The following is a 21,943-nucleotide window of genomic DNA, read 5'->3' on the forward strand; positions in this document are numbered from 1 at the left end:
CAGAGGGAGCCCAATCACCAGCTTGTGAATGCTGAGAACGAATTTGCGCAATCAGATGAGAGAGGATGAAGAGCACAGTGCGTCGCTGAGAAAGAATCAAATCATCTGTCCTTCTTATGCGGTATTTTAAAATTAAAATGGGAAGGATTTGTTGAAATCAAGTAACATTTTGAGGCTGAAAGGGGAGCTCGTGTGCCTTTCATGATTTCTTTCACACTGCATTCTGTCGTTTCATGCCAACAACATGTCGGAAAATTATCCAGCACTCATGTTGACAAGTCAGTTTCCATTTCAGCAGTGCATCTATCTCATTTTACGGAAAGTACATCCACATCCGCCGGTTATGTATATTTCATTTCAAAAAAGAAACATTCGCTTCGTGGCCAGGAGTATGGAAGATGGAATAAATGTTCTAAAGAGGTGAACTAATAAGTTTTCATGGAATCAATAAATCTACGCAATATTTTATAAACGCAATAAATCAGTCAGTGTAAATGGTCCCTGTATTTAATTCACTAAATGCTCTCTTGCAGGTATAGCAAATTATTGAATAAGTTGATGGAATATCCGCCGTTGTAGAAGGAAAACATCACTACAGGTGTAATGAATCACTTTGTCAAAATTTGGAAAGATTGCATGTTGCGCACGGTGTGCTGCTTTGTTCCCTTGACCACAGAAATGTCATAAGTGCCATCCGCGGAGTAGAATTGAAGATGAGCAGGCGTGGTTGGGATTGCGGGTCGCATGCAAATTTCCTCTTAAATAAAGAATCTTACATAAAGAGGAAAATTCTGACACTGCCCAGAGCAATGGGACAGTTGACATTGTTGGCATTCGGAATAACATTCTTGTCTGAGGTTAAACGCGCAGATTCCAGCTCAGAAGACGGGCGATGTTGCAAATCTGATAAGTTGTATCATCGAAGTTTGACATGGGGGGTTGTGGGCGTGTCGTGTTTAGTATTATGCGTTGCTTCTGCAGCAACCTCGCATGGAATACAATTTAAGGCCACCTGCGTTTCAAAGTGCCATCCTCAAAAGAACGCAAAGAGAAAGTGAATACTCACGCGTAGAAACACAATCTGGTCGATTAAATCTCCTCTCTAACACTGCGATGTGCTTTCTAAGCAATGAAGTCATCGGTCCTGCTTTCCCCCTTTCCCAAGAGTCCCAGGACATCTTTGTTCCTGTAAAGGACAGAACCTGGCAAGCATAAGAACATAAGAAATAGGAGCAGGAGTAGGCCATCTAGCCCCTCGAGCCTGCCCCGCCATTCAATAAGATCATGGCTGATCTGTCGTGTCTCAGTTCCACATTCCCGCCCTCTCCCCATAACCCTTAATCCCCTTGCCTATCAAAAACCTATCAACCCGCGTCTTAAAAATATTTAGCGAGGCAGCCTCCACCACTTCAACGGGCAGAGAATTCCAGAGATTCACCACCCTTTGAGTGAAGAAGTTCCTCCTCAACTCCGTTCTAAACCGCCCCCCCCCCCTTTATCTTGAGGCTGTGCCCTCTAGTCCTACTGTCCTTTCTGAGCGGGAAGAGCCTCTCCACCTCTATCCTATCCATCCCATTCATCATCTTAAAGCATTAAGCATTTAATTGAGACAGATTTCTGGTGGTATCAATAGTACATATTTGCCATTTTTTCCGCGTTCTTCACATGTGCACTCGAGAGTTGTTCGGAAAGATACAAGATGTTTTCTAAATATTGTAGCCTGGAACTAAATAAGCTGGGAAAGAAAGGATTAGCTGGAACAACACCGAAGCCCACAACCACTCAAATGAAGCACTGTGAGTGAGAAAGGGCAGGTGCTGCAAAATTAACGGAAGATCAATTATTGCTTGAGCCGGAGAGGCTACTCATTTCATTGACATTCATTCTAATCCTTCATTGTCATTAGCGTCTCCCATCCGGTGGAGACAAATAAGCGGAACGGCGAGTGTAGAATATTTGTCCTCAGCCTGGAATGGCTGGTACGCAAGGAGAAACGCAACTAAAACAACGTTGCAGATGCATCCAGGCACGAACGGGAGTTGAACCCGTGATTTTTGGTTTACAAGACCAACGCCTTGCCACTTGGCCACCGCGCCCACGCTAGAAGAATGGGTCGAAATCCTCTAAAACTGTATTCCAATGAGGTTGCGACAAATCGATAATCGCTCTCGCTTCAATTATCCCAGGCTTTAATGAGAACATAAGAAAGAAAATTGCAATTACTCAGCCTTTTTCTGGAGAATAAATGTTTGCATCTGTGCTGCGGATAGCTCAAATGACATGACTTAAACAATTAAAAAAAAGGCGGTTCAACAAGAACAAAGAACAATACAGCACGGGAAACAGGCCCTTCGGCCCAACGAGCCTGCGCCACCATCTTAACAATGCGTTTTTCCCACACCACCCTTGATCCGTGTCTATGCATATGGTACCCCCATTGGAAACCAGATTCAGGGGAGAATAATTTAGGGACAAATTGTTACACCAATCAGCCGAAGAGCACATCTTTCGAGTGTGGGAGGAAACCGGAGCACCCGGAGGGAACCCACGCAACCACAGGGAGAATGCGCAAACGCCCACAGACACTGGCCCAAATCCGTGTTTATGCACAGCTAGCAGTGATAGTCACTGAGCTGTTGTGGTGCCCATCTGCTGGTCTAGTTTTAAGCATACACAGGCGATGCGAAGTACTAGGCCACTCTCGAAACATACCAAAAAAACATTAAAAATAGAGAGTGAATAAAATGTTTTTTTAACTTGAGGCTGGAAAGAAAGGTATGCAGAGAAATGTTTATTCGGCAATCTGTATGTTTCAAACACACACACATATATGCGGTGTATTTTCATATATATATCTTCATACATATCCGGAAGGATTTTAGCGGTGAAAGAGAGAGTATATTTGAATCTGAGAGCAACAGACTTGATTTGACCAAGGATGAGACAGAGTGCAGGAAAGGGATAGAGAATCTGGTGAAAAGATGCTGTGACAGTAATCTCTACCTTCATGTCAGTAAAACGAAGGAGGTAGTCACTGATTTCAGGAGGGCATGCCTTTTCCCACATCAACGGCGATGAAGTAGAAGTTATCCAGAGCTTCAAACTTCTCAGTGTCCAGATCATCAATAACATATCCTGGCCGCGACAAGCGGACCATAGGTAAGAAAGCCCACCAACGCCTGTACTTTATCAAGAGGCAAAGGAACTACGCAGGTTCTCTCTGACACTCAACAGTTTTTACAGTTGCATAATAGAAAACATCCTTTCCAGAAGTATGACAGCTTGAAATAGCTCCTCCTCTAACCAAGACGCAAAAAAACGAAAAAGGACAGTGAATGGAGCCCAGTTCATCACGCAAAGAAAAAACGCCTATCCATTGACTCCGTCTATACTTCCCATAGCTTCGAAAAAGTGCTCATCACAATCAAGAATTCCACGCACCCGAACATATATTCTTCCACTTTTTTTCCGACGGGAAAAATATGCAAAATTCTGAGCTCATGTGTCAACAGGCTTAGGAACAGTTTATTCCCTGATGCCTTCAGATTTGAAAGGGCGTATCTTATTTTAAGTTGATCTTTCGTTACCCCTCTGCATACTGCATACTTTCTGCATACTTTCCTTCTCCCCTACGCACGCAATAACCAGGATGATTGGTCTGAAACAGTGAGAAGTCCAAGATAAATGCAAACTTTCCGGATGCAAAGTGCTCAAGCAGTCAAAAATGAGAGAAATGAAGCGAGATGAAGAGGCAGACAAAGCGAGTGAGTGAGTGTGTCTGTCAAAGACAGACAAACAGACATATATAACTGGATAGCTCGATAGTTAGATAGATAGAGAGAGAGAGATACACAGAAACATTCAGATAATAACAAAAATAAATAGATGTGTGTTCACAATGTCATCTGTTCGGCAGGTGCATTGGACAGGAAGTGACATTTACGAGAAACAACGTTCGGCTCAGAGTCCAATTCAGAAAATGGGATTCACAATCAAAGCAGCTTGTTCAGAACGTAATAAAATTCAACATAGAGAATTGTGTAAGTAAACACTAAGGGACGACGGGCATGGAGACCCAAGACTATTAATTATTTCTTTAGAAGGTACAGATAGGATGAAATGTTTTCCGCTCCATACGCACAATGTTCAGGGAGAAGTTAAAATTAGTTTAATTACATAAGTTTAATAATCAAGAGTCATTGTTCCAATCACACTTTCCAAGTGAAACAGCGATTTATTTGCTGTTCTTTTAATTTGCTATAATGTTCTCACATATCACCTACTATATCGAGGATATCAAATGCTTTTCCGACTGAAAGCATCATCCCAAATTTGGCAACACCCTTACTTTAAGTCCACACAAAACTCCTATGCAAACCTTTCTGTCCGTGGCATGCTGATCTAGAAAAACTGAACGCACGTCGAGGAAAATTAATCTTCTTTCCATTCCGCAATCTACACCCTTCTGGAAAAAAAAGAGTTCACCGCCTTTTGATTACAGTAGCATTACTTGCAGCATATTGTCAATGTTTTCCAATTTATTCTCTCAAATTTCGGTAAGTAATCACAAGATAGGCAGAAAGTTAAGCTGTCGGGAGGGCAATGAGCGGCTGCAAATAGACAATGAATGTTTCAGGGAGCCTAAAAAAAAAGACGGTTGGAGCACAATGAGGAGAAGCGTGAACTCATTCACTTTGGTCGTAAGGACACAAGAAAACCTTTTTATTCAGTAGAGGTAAACTTTTAAGTCGATGTTCAAAGAGATGTACTAGTATAAGGAAGGCAGGAAGTCAGCAAGCGGGGAAAGATGCAATTAGGAACGCAAATAATATAAGAGTACTGAAACAAATCGGATTTATGCACTCGTATTTGATTTTACAGATGCAAAGTTTGAAATAACACGGGAAGTTTTCGTCGGCAGATGCAAGAGAATATATATTTGCATTGGAGGCGGAACATCGAAGATTCGTCCCTCGAATGAGAAATTTGTCGTATGATGAATGGTAATTAATTTTGGAAAATATTCTTTGAAGTACGGAAGAAAGAGAATCCATCTTACTGACAACTGCAAAGATTTAAAGGAGCTCCATCGATTGATGCGCTGTTTTCAAAGACTATAATATTGGGCTCCAATATCAATATGCTGGCCTATCTTTTAGGACTGAGATGTAGAGTAATTACTATAATTTCATTATTTCATGGGACACGGGCTCCGCGATCAAGGTCAACATCTGTTGCCCATCTCTAATGACTTTACAACTAACTGACGGCTAAGAGTCGACCGCGTTGCTGTGGGTGAGTCACGTGTAGGCCAGACCAGGACGGGAATGCTGATTTCCATCTCTATAGGTCATTAGCGAGCCAAATGGGCTTTTTCATAAATGAAAGCGACAAACTGCGTCAGTACCGTTACGTCACTGCTACTTCTGAGATTGCTGGAAAAATGTTGCCAAGCTTGGCAGCCAAAGGTCGCAGCAGCCATGTGGCGCCGTGATCGTATGGTGGTTAGTAGTCTGCATTGCAGCCGCACCAAACTCGATTCGAATCCAAATCACAGCAGTCTCGTCTGAAGACTTTCGCACCCAGTGAGTCCCGCAAAGGTAAAATCTGGAGTGAATGCTGCATGAATCTCATCTCAGTGTTGATACAAATATGTTGTTTGCTTCAAAACACAACCTTTGTAAATAACTCTGCGTGGTCATCCGATACTGAGTAAATGTTATCTGCGGTAATCCTCATGTTCACATGTAAACTTAACTAAAAGCAAAACCGGCTGTCATGACTTGGTCTTTATCCCTCTATTACTTCCCTATTATTATTAAATCCAGATCCCTCTTCAATATTACTAATGTGCCTGCTTCCTCCTGTTCCTCTGGCAGCGCGTTCCAGGCATCCGCCAATCTGTGTGTGAAAAAACTTTCTCCGCGCATGCCCCCCTTGAACTTTCACTCTCTCGCCTTGTACCTTTGCTCCTTGTAATCTGTTCGGCATGGTTCAATGTTCACGAATACTACTTCGATTACCACCAATTAAATGTCATTTCAAACCTGGAAATGGTGTAATGCAGACATTACAAAGAGCAAATAAAAGTACAGCACGGGAACAGGTCCTTCGGCCGTCCAAGCATGTGCGAAACTTGATGCCCCAATTAAGTTTTTAAAAATTCTTCCTCCATTGCTCAGTCCATATCGCTCTACTCCCTCCCTATTCATGTACCCAATCAGATGTCTCTTACATGTTGCTAACGTTCCTGCTTCCACCACTTCGTCTGGCAGCGTTCCAGACATCGGCCACGCCTTGCTTGAAAAAAAAACTTTACCAGCACATCTCCCATAAACTTTTCCCCTTTCAAATTGAACCCTTGCCTCCTTGTAATTGACACTTCCACCTCAGGAAAAAAAAGTTTCGGATTTCCCAGCCTGTCTGTGCCTCTCTTAATTTTGTCGACAGCTATCAAGTCTGCTATGAGCCTCCATCTTTCCGCTTAATGCAATCCTAGTATATTCCAGCTCTTCTCACAGTCAACATCCTCAAGACCAGGCAACATCCTGGCGAAACTGTTTTGCACGCTCTCCAAATCCTCCACATTTTTCTCGTAGTGCGGTGACCAGACCTGCACGCAAGACTCCAAACGCGGCCTGAATAAGGTTTTGTATAATTGCAACATGATTTCCCAACTCTTGTAATCAATGTCCAGGCCCATCATGCCAAGCATGCCATGTGCACATGAATAAATTCCGTCCATTTTTATTTTAAGCAAAGGGCCAAAACATTTCCGAATGCTAAGTTCAGCGGAATTTCGAAGAAATAAGATTTTATATTTCGATTCTACATTCTTGGAGGCTTCTGGACCCAATACTGAATTCAACAAATTTAGATTGGCATCAGAAGAGAAAAGGTTGGAAAATCTCAGCAGGTCTGGCAACATCTGTTTGGAGAGAAAAGCGCTAACGTTTCGGATCTAGACGACCTTTTATCAAAGCTGCAAGGAGACTTTCATCTTTGACAAAGGGTCTCCTGGACTCGAAACGACAATTATTTTCTTTCTTACAGATGCTGCCAGATCTACTGAGATTTTCCAGCATTTTGTCTTTTGGTTTCAGATTCCAGCAACCACAGTAATTTGTCTTTTTTTTTAATTTAGACTGACGTCTGCTCCATCATATTCTATCGTTGTTCTTATTTTGTTTTGTTGGATCTATCTTCGTCCCTGTGCGAGATTTATCCTTTCATGTGGCAAGCAGCTGTTTTTCAATGTAACAATTTCCGCGTCATTTGGACACAAAGGCACGCTCGTTTCTTTCCAAATCCGTTCTTTCAAATCTTGCATCGAGTCACGAATGGAAATCGATCTCAAAAGTTGATTCTGCTTCTCTCCATTGTTGATGTCTGTATATACCGATTTTCTTCTGGTTTGTCTTATTTTATTAGATCTCCAGCATCTGCAGTATTTTGCGCTGGTACTCATAAATTTCAGGCGAATTAGATGGAAGTGCACGGCGCATCACTTGTGTCTTTCAATTGAGCATTTATAAAATATCTGCGCTTGACCTTAGTGGAACGTAGCAGAGGATCAGATACTCAGAAAATATGTATTTGTAACCAAGACATAGAATAAAAGACTCTGCACAACGCAGTCCTAAATAATAAACTGATTTGGCCACTGGTGGGACTGACTACCAACAGCGCAAAGGGAAATCGAACACGCGAAGTAAATGACGACACATAAACCAAAGTGCTTAAAACTTTTAACATTTGTGTCCAAATGAAGCGTAAATTGTTCCATCAAAAACATCTACGTGCCACATGAAGGGATAAATCTAGAACATGGATGAAGACAGGTCCAACAAAACAAAACAAAATAAGGAAAAAAGAATACGAAGAGCCTGGGATGTTTCTTGTGAGTATATTGAACTGGTCGATCAAACGCATCGCAGACAAATCCATGTAACTGCAGACAATTGTTTCCCCTTCATTCGCCTTTTATCCCATTTTGCGAAATTGGTCAGTCGGGGGGAAGTATTGTGCAAATACAGCACTGTTGTTCATCTAGTACAGGTCATCCCGAGATTTCCACGAAAATGGCCTGAACTAGCTACTTCCAGGTCGTAGCCTTGTGCAAAAGTACTTGTCTCATCGATGGAGAATGCCCTTTGGCTTGGAAACACAGATTGGTGGGTCACAACTTCGATGCAGTGAGATTTAAAAGCTAGCTATGTGAGATAGTAGAAGCAGTAGTTAGCATGTGGTGTGTAATCATCCGGCGGTTAGTACTTTGCGTTGTGGCCTCATGAACGTCGATTCGAATCTACATCATAGCAGTGCTATGCAGAAAATTTTTGCTACCAGTGAAAACACAAGCCAGGAGCAAACATAGTATTAAGGTTCCTTGCACCCGAACAACACTTTAGTTGCTTCAAGACACAGTCCTCTCTAATGACTCTGGTTGATCATCCAGACTCCAGATCCAACCAATTGAACTGTTGTTTCACTGCGCTTCTCTAACCGCTAGAAACGGTAAGAGCCACTTCTTTGCTACAGTAACATTTAAAAGGCAGCGACATGAGTCAATAGAATCAGCAGTTGGCGCGTGTCACCACGATCGTGTCATGGTTTGTATCTGTGGCCGCAGTAACCACGGTCCGAATCCCAATCACGGTAGTACTGCTCGCAGAGTTTTGATCTCAGTGAAGCTAACTGAAATAAATGTTTGGAGTAATTATTGCATGAATATACTCTTTTCGCTATTGGTCAAAATCTATCGATTGCTTTAAGATGCAGCCCTCCCAATGTTCAAAACCAGCTCGACCCGGAGATTTTTTTCACTTTTCCACAATTCATAATACTTCTTTAATCCTCCTCTAATTTCATTATGACTTCACTGCAGTGTTTTCTAAGCTAAAAGTTATTTTCTGAACAGTGTAATTACGGAAAACACATTTAAGACTACCATCCGAAGTCGAAATTGAACCCGAGTTCCTAACCATGAGAGGAAGCAATGCTAGCCACTGCGCCAGTAATGTGCGTTGGTCGCAAGAAATGCAGCACGTCAAACTCCGTGCCCTTAAATTCCCGAGCGTGAAATCTAAACTCGAGGTCTAAATGTAACCGCTAGTTTTCAGCGTTTGGGACATGTAATCCGAGCAATACCTACAGCTGTAGAACAAACTGTACGTCGCAAATATTATTTTTTTTCCACAGATTTTAACCAATTCCGCAGCAAAATGGTAATGACGTTGATGGAGGATTAGATACAGTTCACTGATTCTGGAAAGAATAAACTCCGAGTCGAGATGAATTTGAAGACTGGATGAGCTAGCAGAGTTATTTAGAAAGACTGCGCTTTGAAGCAAACAACAAATTTATATAAACACTAGTTTAATTTCGCAGGATTCACTGGACATCGAAGTTTACAAACGAGACCGCTATAATTCGGATTCGTATCGAGTTTGCTGCGGCTACAATGCAGACTACTAACCACTATACGATCACGGCGCCACACTGCAGCTGAAATCTTTGGCCGCCAAGCTTGGCAACACTTTTCCAGCCCTCTCAGAGGGAGCGGTAACGTAACGTTACTGACACAGTTTTTCGCTTTCAGTTATGAAAAAAAAATCCATTTGACTCGCTACTGTCTTTCAGAGATGGAGACATACGTCCTGCCCTGGTCTGGCCTACACGTGACTCATCCACATAATGACATTAAAATAATTACTGTGCATCTCAGTCCTAAAAGATAAGCCATCATACTGATATTGGAGCCCAATATTACAGTCTTTGAAAACAGCACATCAATCGATGGAGCTCCTTTAGATCTTCGCAGTTACCAATAAAATAGACTCTCGTTCTCCCATACTTTGGTGAATATTTTCCAAATTTAGTTTACCATTCATCATACGACAAATTCCTCATTCGAGAGACGAATTTAGTGAATCCCCGATGTTCCGCCTCCAATGCAAATATATGTATTCTCTTGCATGTGCCGACGAAAAAGTCCCGTGGTATTCCAAAGTTTGCATCTTTAAAATCCAATACAAACGTATAAATCCGATTTGTTTCAGTACTCTTATAACATTTGCCTTCCTAATTGTATCTCGCGCCTGCTTGCTGACTTTCTGCCTTCCTTGTACCAGAGCATCTCTTTGAACATCGAACTTAAAAGTTTACCTATACTGAATAAAAAAAAGTTTTGTTTTTGTGTCCTTACGCCCAAAGTGAATGAGTTCACGCTTCTCTGCATTGTGTTCAACCCGTCATCTTTTTAAGATTGTCTGAAACATTCATTGTTGATTTGCATTCTCTCATTGCCTTCCCGACAGCTGAACTTTCTGCCTATCTTGTGATTACTTACCGAAATTTGAGACAATAAATTGGGAAACATTGACAATACACTGGAAGAAATGCTGTAATCAGAAGGCGCTGAAGTCAGTGTTTTGTTTTACAGAAAGGTGAGGAGTGCGGAATGGAAAGATGATTAATTTTCCTCGACGTGCGTCCAGTTTTTCTAGATCAGCATAACACGGACAGAAAGGTCTGCATAGGAGTTTTGTGTGGACTTAAAGCAAGGGTGTTGCCAAATTTGGGACGATGCTTGCAGTCGGAAAACATTTGATCTCCTCGCTATGGCAGGTGATATATGAGAACAGTAAAGCAATTTAAAAGAACATCAAATAAATCGCTATTTCACTTAGAAGGTGTGTTTGGAGCAATGATTCTAGATTTTAAAACTCATGCAATTAAACCAATTTTAACTTCTCTCTGAACATTGTGCGTAAAGAGCAGAAAACCTTTCAACACATCTATATCTTTTAAAAAAAGAATAATTGATAGTGTTGGGTCTCCATGTCAGTCGTCCCTTAGTGTTTGCTTACGGACTTCTCAATCTTTAATTCTATTACATTCTGAACAAGCTGCTCTGATTGTGAATCTCATTTTCTGAACTCGACTCTGAGCCGAACGTTGTTTCTCGTAATTGTCACTTCCTATCCAATGCAGCTGCGGAACAGATGGCATTGTGAACACATATCTTTTTATTTTTGTTATTGTCTGAATGTTTCTGTGTATCTATCTATCTATCTATCTATGTATCTATCTATCTATCTATCTATCTATCTATCTATCTATCTATCTCAGATTTAAATATACTGTCTCTTTCACCGCTAAATCTGTCTCAGATTTAAATATACTGTCTCTTTCACCGCTAAAAATCCTTCCGGCTGATATATATAAGGACATGTACATGAAAATACAATACAATACAATACAATGTGTGTGTTTTTGAAACATACACCCTGCTGAATAAACATTTCTCCGCATATCCTTTCTTTCCAACCTTCAATTAAATAAAAGTTTTATGCACTCTTGCTGTTAAATCCCCCTTTTTAATTGTACAAGTCAAGTCATATGAGCTATCCGCAACACAGATGCAAATATTTTGTTCTACAGATAAAGGCTTAATAATTGCAATTTTTTTCTTATGTTCTCATTAAAGCCTGGGAGAATTGGAGCAAGAGCGATTATCGATTTAGCACAACCTTCTTGGAATACACAGTTTCAGAGGATTTCGATGAGGTAGGGTAATGTGGGCGCGATGGCCAAGTGGCAAGGCGTTGGTCTCGTAAACCAAAAATCACGGGTTCGACTCCCGTTCGTGCCTAGTTGCATTTACACCATCATTTCAGTTGCGTTTTTCGTCGTGTACCAACCATTCCAGGATCAGGACAAATATACTACAAACAACGTTATGTTTATTTGTCTCTACCGGATGCGACACGCCAGTGATAATGAAAGATTAAAATGAATGTCAATGAAATGAGTAACCTCTCTGGCTCAAACGTTAATTGGTGTTTCGTTAATTTGGCTGCCATCAGGGCTGCACCTGCCTTTATCTCTCAATATTTACCTTTCATTTTGGTGGCTGTGGACGTCGGTGTTGTTCCAGCAAATCAATCAATCAATCAATCAATCAATCAATCAATCAATCTATCTATCTATCTATCTATCCACCCGTGGCAACTCTCGTATTGCTCTGGGTCGTGTTAGAATTTTCCTCTTTATATAAGTAGAGAAAACTTGCATGCGACTCGCAATCCCACATACTTCTTCTCACCTTCAATTCCACTCCACAGATGACACTTATGACTTTTCTGTGGTCAAGGGAACAACGCAGCACAGCGTGCATAACATGCAATCTTCCCTAATTTTGACAAATTGATGCGTGACTACAATAAGCCTGTACCGATGTCCTCCTTCAAGAAAGGCGGACATTCCGTCAACTTCTCCAATAATTGCTGTACGTGCAAGAGACCAATTAGTGAATCTACACTGGCTGATTTATTACGTTTATAAAATGTTGCGCGCATTTGTTGGTTCTGTGAAAACCTATTAGTTCACCTCTTTAGAACATTTATTCCATCTTTCACAATCCTGGTCACTGAGCGAATGTTTCTTTTTTTTGAAATGCAGTTTACATAACGGGTGGATGTGGATATATTTTTCGTGAAATGAGATTGATGCACTGCTGAAATGGAAACTGATTTGTCAACATGAGTGCTGGACACGCTTCCTGCATTTTGTCGGCATATAAAGACAGAATGCAGTGTGAATGAAATCATGAAAGGAGCAAAATTCGTTTGTTCGTCGTCCTTTGGCGGGATCGCACCAGCACCCATGCGGTGAGCACCAGAACGCGGGAACCAATGAAATTACCCTGAATGCATTGCGACTTTTATATCCCAGTCAGAAGTAGCGGTGACGTAACGGTACTGACGCAGTTTGTCGCTTTCATTTATGAAAAAGTCCATTTGGCTCGCTAATGACCTTCAGAGATGGAGATCACCAGCCCCGCCCTGGTCTGGCCTACACGTGACTCACCCACAGCCACGCACAGCACAGCAACCGTCAGTTAGTTGTAAAGTCATTGGAGATGCGCAACAGATGTTGACCTTGATCGCGGCGCCCGTGTCCCATGAAGTAATGAAATTATAATAATTACTCTACATTTCAGCCCTAAAAGATAGGACAGCATATTGATATTGGAGCCCAATATTATAGTCTTTGAAAACAGAGCATCAATCGATGGAGCTCCTTTAAATCTTTGCAGTTGTCAATAAGATGGAGTCTCTTTCTTCCATACTTCAACGGATATTTTCCAAAATTAATTTACCATTCATCATACGACAAATTTCTCATTCGAGGGACGAATCTTCGATGTTCCGCCTCCAATGTAAATATATATTCTCTTGCATCTGCCGACGAAAGCTTCCCATGTTATTCCAAACTTTGCATCTCTAAAATCCAATACAAGAGCATAAATCCCATTTGTTTTAGTACTCTTATAATACTTGCCTTCCTAATTGCATCTTGCCCCGCTTGCTGACTTCCGGCCTTCCTTTTACTAGTACATCTCTTTGAACATCGAACTTAAAAGTTTACCTCTACTGAATAAAAAGGTTTTCTTGTGTCCTTACGACCAAAGTGAATGAGTTCACGCTTCCCTACATTGCGCTCCAACCGTCATTTTTTTTAAGGCTGCCTGAAACATTCAATGTCGATTTGCAGCCGCTCATTGCCCTCCCGACAGCTTAACATTCTGCCTATCCTGTGATTACTTACCGAAAGTTGAGACAATAACTTGGAAAACATTGACAATATGCTGGAAGAAATGCTGCTGTACTCAAAAGGCGATGAACTCAGTTTTTTTTTACACAAGGGTGTAGATTGCGAAATGGAAAGACGATTAATTTTTCTCGACGTGCGTTCAGCTTTTTTTTGATCAACATAACACGGACAGAAAGGTCTGCATAGGAGTTTTGTGTGGACTTAAAGTAAGGGCTTTGCCAAATTTGGGATGACGTTTGCAGTCGGAAAAGCATTTGATCTCCTCGATATAGTAGGTGATATGTGAGAACATTATAGCAAATTTAAAAAAAACATCAAATAAATCGCTGTTTCACTTGGAAGGAGTGATTGGAACAATGACTCTTGATTATTAAACTTAAGTAATTAAACCAATTTTAACTTCTCTCTGAACATTGTGCGTATGGAGCGGAAAACATTTCATCCTATCTGTTCCTTTAAAAAATAATAATTAATATTGTTGGGTCTCCATGTCAGTCGTCCCTTAGTGTTCTCTACGTTGAATTCTATTGCATTCTGAACAAGCTGCTTTGATTGTTAAACCCATTTTCTGAATTGGACCCTGAGCAGAACGTTGTTTCTAGTAATAGCCACTCCTGTCCAACGCACCTGCCGAACAGATAACATTGTGAACACACATCTATATATTTTTGTTATCATCTGAATGTTTCTGTGCATCTATCTATCCATCTATGTATCGGGCTATTGAGCTATCGAGCTATATATGTCTGTTTGTCTGTCTTTGACAGACGCACTCACTCACTCGCTTTGTCTGCCTCTTCATCTCGCAATCTTTCTCTCATTTTTGACTGCTTGAGCACTTTGCGTCCGGAAAGTTTGCATTTACCTTGGACTCCTTACTGTTTCAGACCGATCATCCTGTTTATTGCGTGCGTAGGGGAGAAGGAAAGTATGCAGAATGTGGTGTCATATATAGCGAGGAGTAACGAAAGATCAACTTAAAATAAGACACGTCCGTTCAAATCTGAAGGCATCGGGGAATAAACTGTTCCTAAGCCTGTTGACACATGAGCTCCGAATTTTGCATATTTTTTCTCGTCGGAAGAAAGTGGAAGAATATATGTTCGGGTGCGTGGAATTCTTGATTGTGATTAGTACTTTTTCCAAGCCATGGGAAGTATAGATGGAGTCAATGGACAGGCATTTTTTTTTCGCGTGAACTGGGTTCCATTCACAATCCTTTTTCGTTTTTGCGTCTTGGTTAGAGGCGGAGCTATTTCAAGCTGACATACTTCTGGAAAGGATGTTTTCTATTATGCAACTGTAAAAACTGTTGAGTGTCAGAGAGAACCTGCGTAGTTCCTTTGCCTCTTGATAAAGTACAGGCGTTGATGGGCTTTCTTACCTCTGGTCCGCTTGTCGCGGTCAGAATATATGATTGATGACATGGACACTGAGAAATTTGAAGCTCTGGGTAACTTCAGCTTCATCGCCGTTGATGTGGTAAAAGACATGCCCTCCTGAAATCAATGACTACCTCCTTCGTTTTAATGACATGAAGGTAGAGATTACTGTCACCGCATCTTTTCACCAGATTCTCTATCCCTTTCCTGTACTCCGTCTCATCCTTGGTCAAATCAAGTCTGTGGCTATCGGATTCAAATATACTCTCTTACACCGCTGAAGTCCTTCCGGATGATATGTATGAAGATATGTATATGAAAATGCAATGCTTATATGTGCGTGTTTTTGAAACATACAGACTGCTGAATAAGCATTTCTCCACATACCATTTCTTTCCAAGCTGCAGTAAAAAAAATCGGTTTTATTCACTCTCTTTTTTGTTGAATGACCTTTTTTTTATTGTTCAAGTCATGTCATGTGAGCTATCCGCAGCACAGACGCAAACATTTATTCTACAGATAAAGGCTTAATAACTGCAATTTTCTTTCTTATGTTCTCATTATAATTGAAGCGAGAGCCATTATCGATTTGTCGCAACCTCATTGGAATACAGGTTTAGAGGATTTCGACCCATTTGTCCAACGTGGGCGCGGTGGCCAAGTGGCAAGGCGTTGGTCTCGTAAACCAAAAATCACGGGTTCAACTCCCGTTCGTGCCTGGATGTATCTGCAACGTTGTTTCAGTTGCGTTTTTCCTTGTGTGCCAGCCATTCCAGGCTGAGGACAAATATGCTATACTTGACGTTATGCTTATTTGTCTCTACCGGATGGGACACGCTAATGACAATCGAAGGAAAGAATTAATCTCAATGAAATGGGTAACTTCGCCGGCTCAAACATTAATTAATTTTCTGTTAATTTGGCCGCACCTGCCCTTCCTCACTCACAGTGTTTCATTTCGGTGGTTGTGGGCTTCGGTGTTGTTCCAGCTTTCCCAGTTTATTTACTTCAAGTCTACAATATTTAGAAAACATCTTGTGTCTTTCCGAACAACTCTCGAGTGCCCACGTGAAGAACGCGGAAAGCATGGCAAATATGTACTATTGATACTACCAGAAATCTGTCTCAATGAAATGGTTGCCAGATTCTGTCCTTTATTGGAACAAAGATGTCCTGGGACGCTTGGGAAAGGGGGAAAGCAGGACCGATGACTTCATTGTTTAGAAAGCACATCGCAGTGTTAGAGAGGAGATTTAATTAACCAGACTGTGTTTCCACGCGTGAATATTCATTTTCTCTTTGCGTTCTTTTGAGGATGGCACTTTAAAACGCAAGTGGCGTTAACTTGGATTCCATCCGAGGTTGCTGCAGAGGCAACGCATAATACTAACCTCGACGCGCCCACAGCCCCCCATGTCAATCTTCGATGATGCAACTTATCAGATTTGCAATATCACCTGTCTTCTGAACTGGAATCTGCGCGTTTAACCTCAGACGAGAATGTTATTCCGAATGCCAACAATGTCAACTGTCCCATTGCTCTGGGCAGTGTCAGAATTTTCCTCTTTATATAAGATTCTTTATATAAGAGGAAATTTGCATGCGACCCGCAACCCCAACCATGTCTGTTCATTTTCAATTCTACTCCGCGGATGGCACTTAGGACTTTTCTGAGGTCAAGGGAACAAAGCAGCACACCGTGCGCAACATGCAATCTTTCCAAATTTTGACAAATTGATTCATTACACCTGTACTAATGTCCTTCTTCTGGAACGGTGGACATTCCATCAACTTCTTCAATAATTTACTGCACCTGCAAGAGAGCATTTAGTGAATTAAATACAGGGACATCTACACTGACTGATTTATTACGTTTATAAAATACTGCGTGCATTTGTGGACTCCATGAAAACTTATTAGTTCGCCTCTTTAGAACATTTCTTCCATCTTCCATAATCCTGGCCACGAAGCGAATGTTTCTTTTTCGAAATGAAGTATACATAACGGGCGGATGTGGATACATTTTCCGTGAAATGAGATTGATGCACTGCTGAAATGGAAAATGGCTTGTCAACATGAGTGATGGATAATTTTCCGACATATTGTTGGCATGAAATGAGAGAATGCAGTGTGAAAGAAATCATGAAAGGAGTAAAATGCGATTCTTCGTCGTTCTTTGGTGCGATCTAACCACTACCCCTGCGGTGAGCACCAGAACGCATTAACCAATTAAACTATCCTGAACACATTGCGACCTTTAAATTCTCATGGACAGCAGGAGCTCCCCTTTCAGCCTCAAAATGTTACTTGATTTCAACAATTCCTTCCCATTTTAATTTTGAAATACCGCAAAAGACGGACAGATGATTTGATTCTTTCTCAGCTAGGCACTGTGCTCTTCATCCTCTCTCATCTCATTGCGCAAATTCGCTCTCAGCATTCACAAGCTGGTGATTGGGCTCCCTCTGCTGCTCAGTTCCTACTTTCTCCACCTGACTCACAATCTTTTCCGATGCTTTGTCGAACCTTGCTCACTGCACCCACGTGCTGCGAAAGAAAACACGGCTGTCAGGAGAGACTTTCGACACGGGAATAATTCTTAATGTGGAGGAAGGTATTGCTGCAGGTTACCAAACAATTCCGGATGAATTGAACTCTCAATCATTTCCCAAGTTTTGTCGAATCTTGATCTGTGCTCCCTCGTCCAGCGTGAGGGAACACCGCTCTCAGGAAAGACGAGAGACAAAGGAATAATTCTAAAGGGAAAGGAGGGTTTTGCTGCAGGCTCCCAAACAATTCCGGATGGATTCTTGGAGATGCTGACAGAGCAAATATGGAGCGGAAGTCTTTTCTCAGAAAAGACTATGAGACGGAAGATGACGGTTTTGGCAATTGTTGAATAAATACATCCTCAGCTGGAGTATGAGGTGAGAAGGTTATCGTATGCACAGCACGTGCTCACATAATCACGAGTGATCTATTTCGTGAAGTGAAAACATTTTATGGGAAGGGATTTAATTTTATCTAGTGGAGCAAGCAAGTCAGCTGTCTTCTGGAAGGTGACACAAATCATGTCTGTATCGTCGGAAGGCGACTCCCCTTAAATGTAGTGCGCATGCTCTGCTTTGAAAGACAATTACGCGTAGTCCCAGGTTGGAATCGAGCTACCATCCCTTCGATTAGCAGACGAAGGCGCTAACCGATTGCGGCGCAAAGACAATACACCAACTTGTCCTGCAGGAAAATCCTGAAATCATATTATTATTGCATGTCTGAATCCTGAGATTACCGTGAGCACATTATGACCTTTAAATTTTTCGTGGGCAGCAAGGATTGCCCTTTCAACCCAAAAAGAGCACTTTGTTTCACCAATCCCTTCCCATTTAATCTTTCACTACCATAAACGACGGCCAGGTGATTTGACTGTCTCTCGGCGAGGCACCGGAGAAGGCACATAATGCCGTGCTACATATAGCTTGGGCGTGGAGAAATATCAACTTAATGTAAGATACGTCCAATCAAAGTGTGGTGGCTGCAAGACCGAAACGGTTCTGACGTCGGTTGGTACATAAAGTCAGACTTTTGTATATTTCCCTCCCGAAGAAGGAGGAAGAGTATCTGTTCGTGTGCGTGGAATCCTTGATTGTGTTGGGTACTTTTCTCAAGCAGCTTGAAATATCGATTGAGTCAATAGATGCGAGGCGATGTTGCGTGATGGACAGGGTTCCGTTCACAAACGTTTGTCATTTCTTGCGTTTTGGTTAGAGCAGGCGCTTAAAAAACTATGATGCAAAGGATTTTTTTGCCTTGTGCCTGTGTATAAACTGGTGAGAGTCGTATCTGAACTGCCGAAGTTCCTTAGCCTCCTGAGTAAATAGAGGCGCTGATGCGCTTTCTTATCTATTGTACAATTGGAGGGGCCAGGATACGATGTTTATGATCTCCACATAATCTGAGAAACGTGAAGCTCTGGGCAATTTCCACTACATCGCAGTTGATGTGGACAAAGACATTTCCTCCTGAATTCAATGATTACCTCCTTCGTTTTACTGACACGAAGTGAGAGCTTACTGTCGCAGCATCTTTTTCACCAGGTTTTTTAATTAGTTTTCTGTACTCCGTCTCACCCTTGGTCAAATAAAATCTGCTGTTCTCAGATTTAAAAATACACCCCAACCCCCACGTTTCACCGCTGAAAGCCTTCTGACTTTCTGTTCTTTGCTGTCACCAAAGCCCGAGGTAATTGAAGCAAGAACTATTTTTGATATATTGCAACCTGCTTGCAATACGATGGAATACTCTCCTCCCCATGGAATACTCGGTTTCAGAGGGTTTCTAAAACGCTGGCGCTGTGGACGCGGTGGCCAAGTGGCAAGGCCTTGATATGGTACTTCAAAAATCAATGGTTCAACTCCTGTTCGTGCATCAATATAGTTGCATCGCATTCATTTATGTCTTTCATCGTGTACCAACTGCAGCGACTAATGGCCAGGTTTGGATTTGAATCAAGCTTGCTGCGACCACAACGCAGAATACTAACCAGAATCTGAACACCAGGCCACACATCACTGTTCTGCCTTGTGTGCTACTTGGCCAGAAGTGTGAAGCGACGGTATATGGTGGGTTATATTTTTCTGATTTCCACTGAATACGTTTTTTGTAACTGTGAGCGCCTCTCGATATGCAATTGACAGTTTAGTTTCGGGCGTGTGCACTGGCAAATATCAACGATAACCCACTACCATCGGAGCGGCATTCTGCGCGAAGTGCAGCCATGCCATAATTCGAAATTTCGAAATCGCTACAGCGGAGAAGCCAGTCCCCACCGACTCTCCGAAAGACAATCTTAGTCTGGCCCATTCCCCGATTCCACCTCCGTAATTCCTCACATTAATCCACTAATCCCCTGATTCTGCAAACTTTTTGATACTAAGGAACGGTTGAGCAAATTCATCCCATATAACCCGCATATCTAGAATTCCTACAGTGCAAAAGCAGGCTATTCGGCCCTTCGAGGTGACACCGACTCACCAACAGAGCGTCAAAAAGCCGCAGAAAACGTATTATTACCAAAGAGGCACTGCAATGGCCGCCACAAATTTTCGACGAATGGTAACCCAGGCTTTATCTATTTATTTTTCATGATCTATCTTTCTACCTATCTCTCCAGCTTCTGTCTGCTTCGGCTCTTTGCGTCCGGGGAGTTCCTTTTATATTGCATTCCTCACTGAACACAAAGCTCTCAGATTTAAATATATTCACCTTTTGACCGCTGAAAGCCTTCTGGCATATGTGTAGTGCTGAAGGAAGAAATTATTCCGCATTCCCTATCTTGCTACCGCCAGGAGAAGGTCTGTTTAGCTCAATCTCTTGTTTCGGATAGTCCTGGTTTCCTTCGAATAATATCATTGAACTCTCACTACCACTGATGCAAATATTTCGCCCTCCAAATAAGACGTTAATTACACCGGTTGGCATCATGGTCGGTGCTGGCTTGGAGGGCCGAAGGGCCTGTTCCTGCGCTGTATTCTCATTTTTCGTATGACGTTCTTATAATCGTTTATGTTATTATCGACCCAAAGATAATTAAAGCGCAAGTTATTTTCGTTGGAGGATTTCTGAGTTTTCTGAAAAGACCATTTTTTGGCCAAGTTGATATTGCAAACATTATGGGTTCCACTCGCGTCCTTGCCTGTAAGTAGCGGCTTTGCATTCATTCCTTCTCTTGACACGTATGCAAGGCTGTGAGCTGTGAACTTCAAGTCTAACATTGACATCAACGCAGATTCTTCATCAGGTGGCTAATGACTCATGTATCGTGTGTTTCAATGTATCTGCCTTAATTCTATGTTTCTTTTTCCCATGCCACATCCTTATGACTACAAAGGACTGAAATGAATAACAATGCAAAGAGCAAACTGCCCAGCTCAAGCATGAATCGAAGTCGTTTTGAAATGCTTTCTATCTGTTTAAATCTGTGTGTAGTGTCTCAGAATGAGTTAATCAACAACAACGTTCACTAACTGAGTTTTGCATCAAGATTGAAGTGATGTTTGCTTGTATTGCCTGTTGCCTACGGGTAAGCAAAAGTTATGGGGAGGGAACAGAGATGCAGGCCTCACAAATATAAGTGCATTTGAGTTAACATTGAATATAAGAGCAGGGAGGTAATGATGGAGCTGTATAGAACGGTCGTTTGGCCACGTCGAGAGGCTTGTGCGCAGTTTCAGTCACCATATTATAAGAATGTTGTGATTTCACTAGAAATGGAGCAGAGAATATTCATCAGGATGTCGCCTGGGCTGGAGCATTTCAGCTATGAAGACAAGCTGAATAAGATGGTCTTGTTTTCCTTCGAGCAGGGCAGGCTGGAGGCTGACATATACGAAACTAGAAGCGATACATACAGAGGAGATAGGAATAAGCAGTTCCTTCGAGTGGAGGAGTCAATAGCCAAAATAGTTTTAAGGTGGGGAACAGGAGATGGTGAGACAATTTTAGGAAATAACTTTTTCAACGAGAGGATGCGGGAAACTGGAATTCACTGCCTGAAACAATGGTGGAGGTAGGGACACTTGAATCGCACTGTATACAACGCTACAGAAGTGCAGGGAAATACGTTTCACTTTGGTGTTTGAAGACCATCTGGGCCACGATGAGCCGAATATTTTACTTTAGTGCCGCACAATTATGTGACCTTATGAATCTAAACCGCATCTCTCACCAAGATCAAGCAACAAATCCGACAGTTTGGCATTTGTAGGCAGCATACTGGTTTTCGTATTGATGAACTTATATGTGCTTCAATTTCTTCCCCTGCTGATAGCCGAAAGCCACCTGAAATCTCATTTGTGCTCACTTCCCTGTAAGAAACGCAGTATGCTCTGTTCAAATGCAAATTCGTGATGTGGAGATGCCGGCGTTGGACTGGGGTAAACATA

General features: G+C 41.8%; 3 non-coding genes across 3 annotated transcripts; 2 read left to right on the top strand and 1 right to left on the bottom strand.

The window, feature by feature from the left end:
- Nucleotides 1-2,024: 2,024 nt before the first annotated feature.
- Nucleotides 2,025-2,096, bottom strand: trnat-ugu (transfer RNA threonine (anticodon UGU)). The gene has a single exon. It is a non-coding gene; the product is annotated as a tRNA-Thr (tRNA).
- A 9,488-nt stretch (nucleotides 2,097-11,584) lies between these two features.
- trnat-cgu (transfer RNA threonine (anticodon CGU)) lies at nucleotides 11,585-11,656 on the top strand. The gene has a single exon. It is a non-coding gene; the product is annotated as a tRNA-Thr (tRNA).
- Nucleotides 11,657-15,649: 3,993 nt separating this feature from the next.
- Nucleotides 15,650-15,721, top strand: trnat-cgu (transfer RNA threonine (anticodon CGU)). The gene has a single exon. It is a non-coding gene; the product is annotated as a tRNA-Thr (tRNA).
- Nucleotides 15,722-21,943: the final 6,222 nt, after the last annotated feature.

The sequence above is a fragment of the Carcharhinus amblyrhynchos genome, chromosome 9, assembly GCF_965287045.1.
Source record: "Carcharhinus amblyrhynchos chromosome 9, sCarAmb.v2.hapA, whole genome shotgun sequence".
Taxonomy (NCBI): Eukaryota; Metazoa; Chordata; class Chondrichthyes; order Carcharhiniformes; family Carcharhinidae; genus Carcharhinus; species Carcharhinus amblyrhynchos.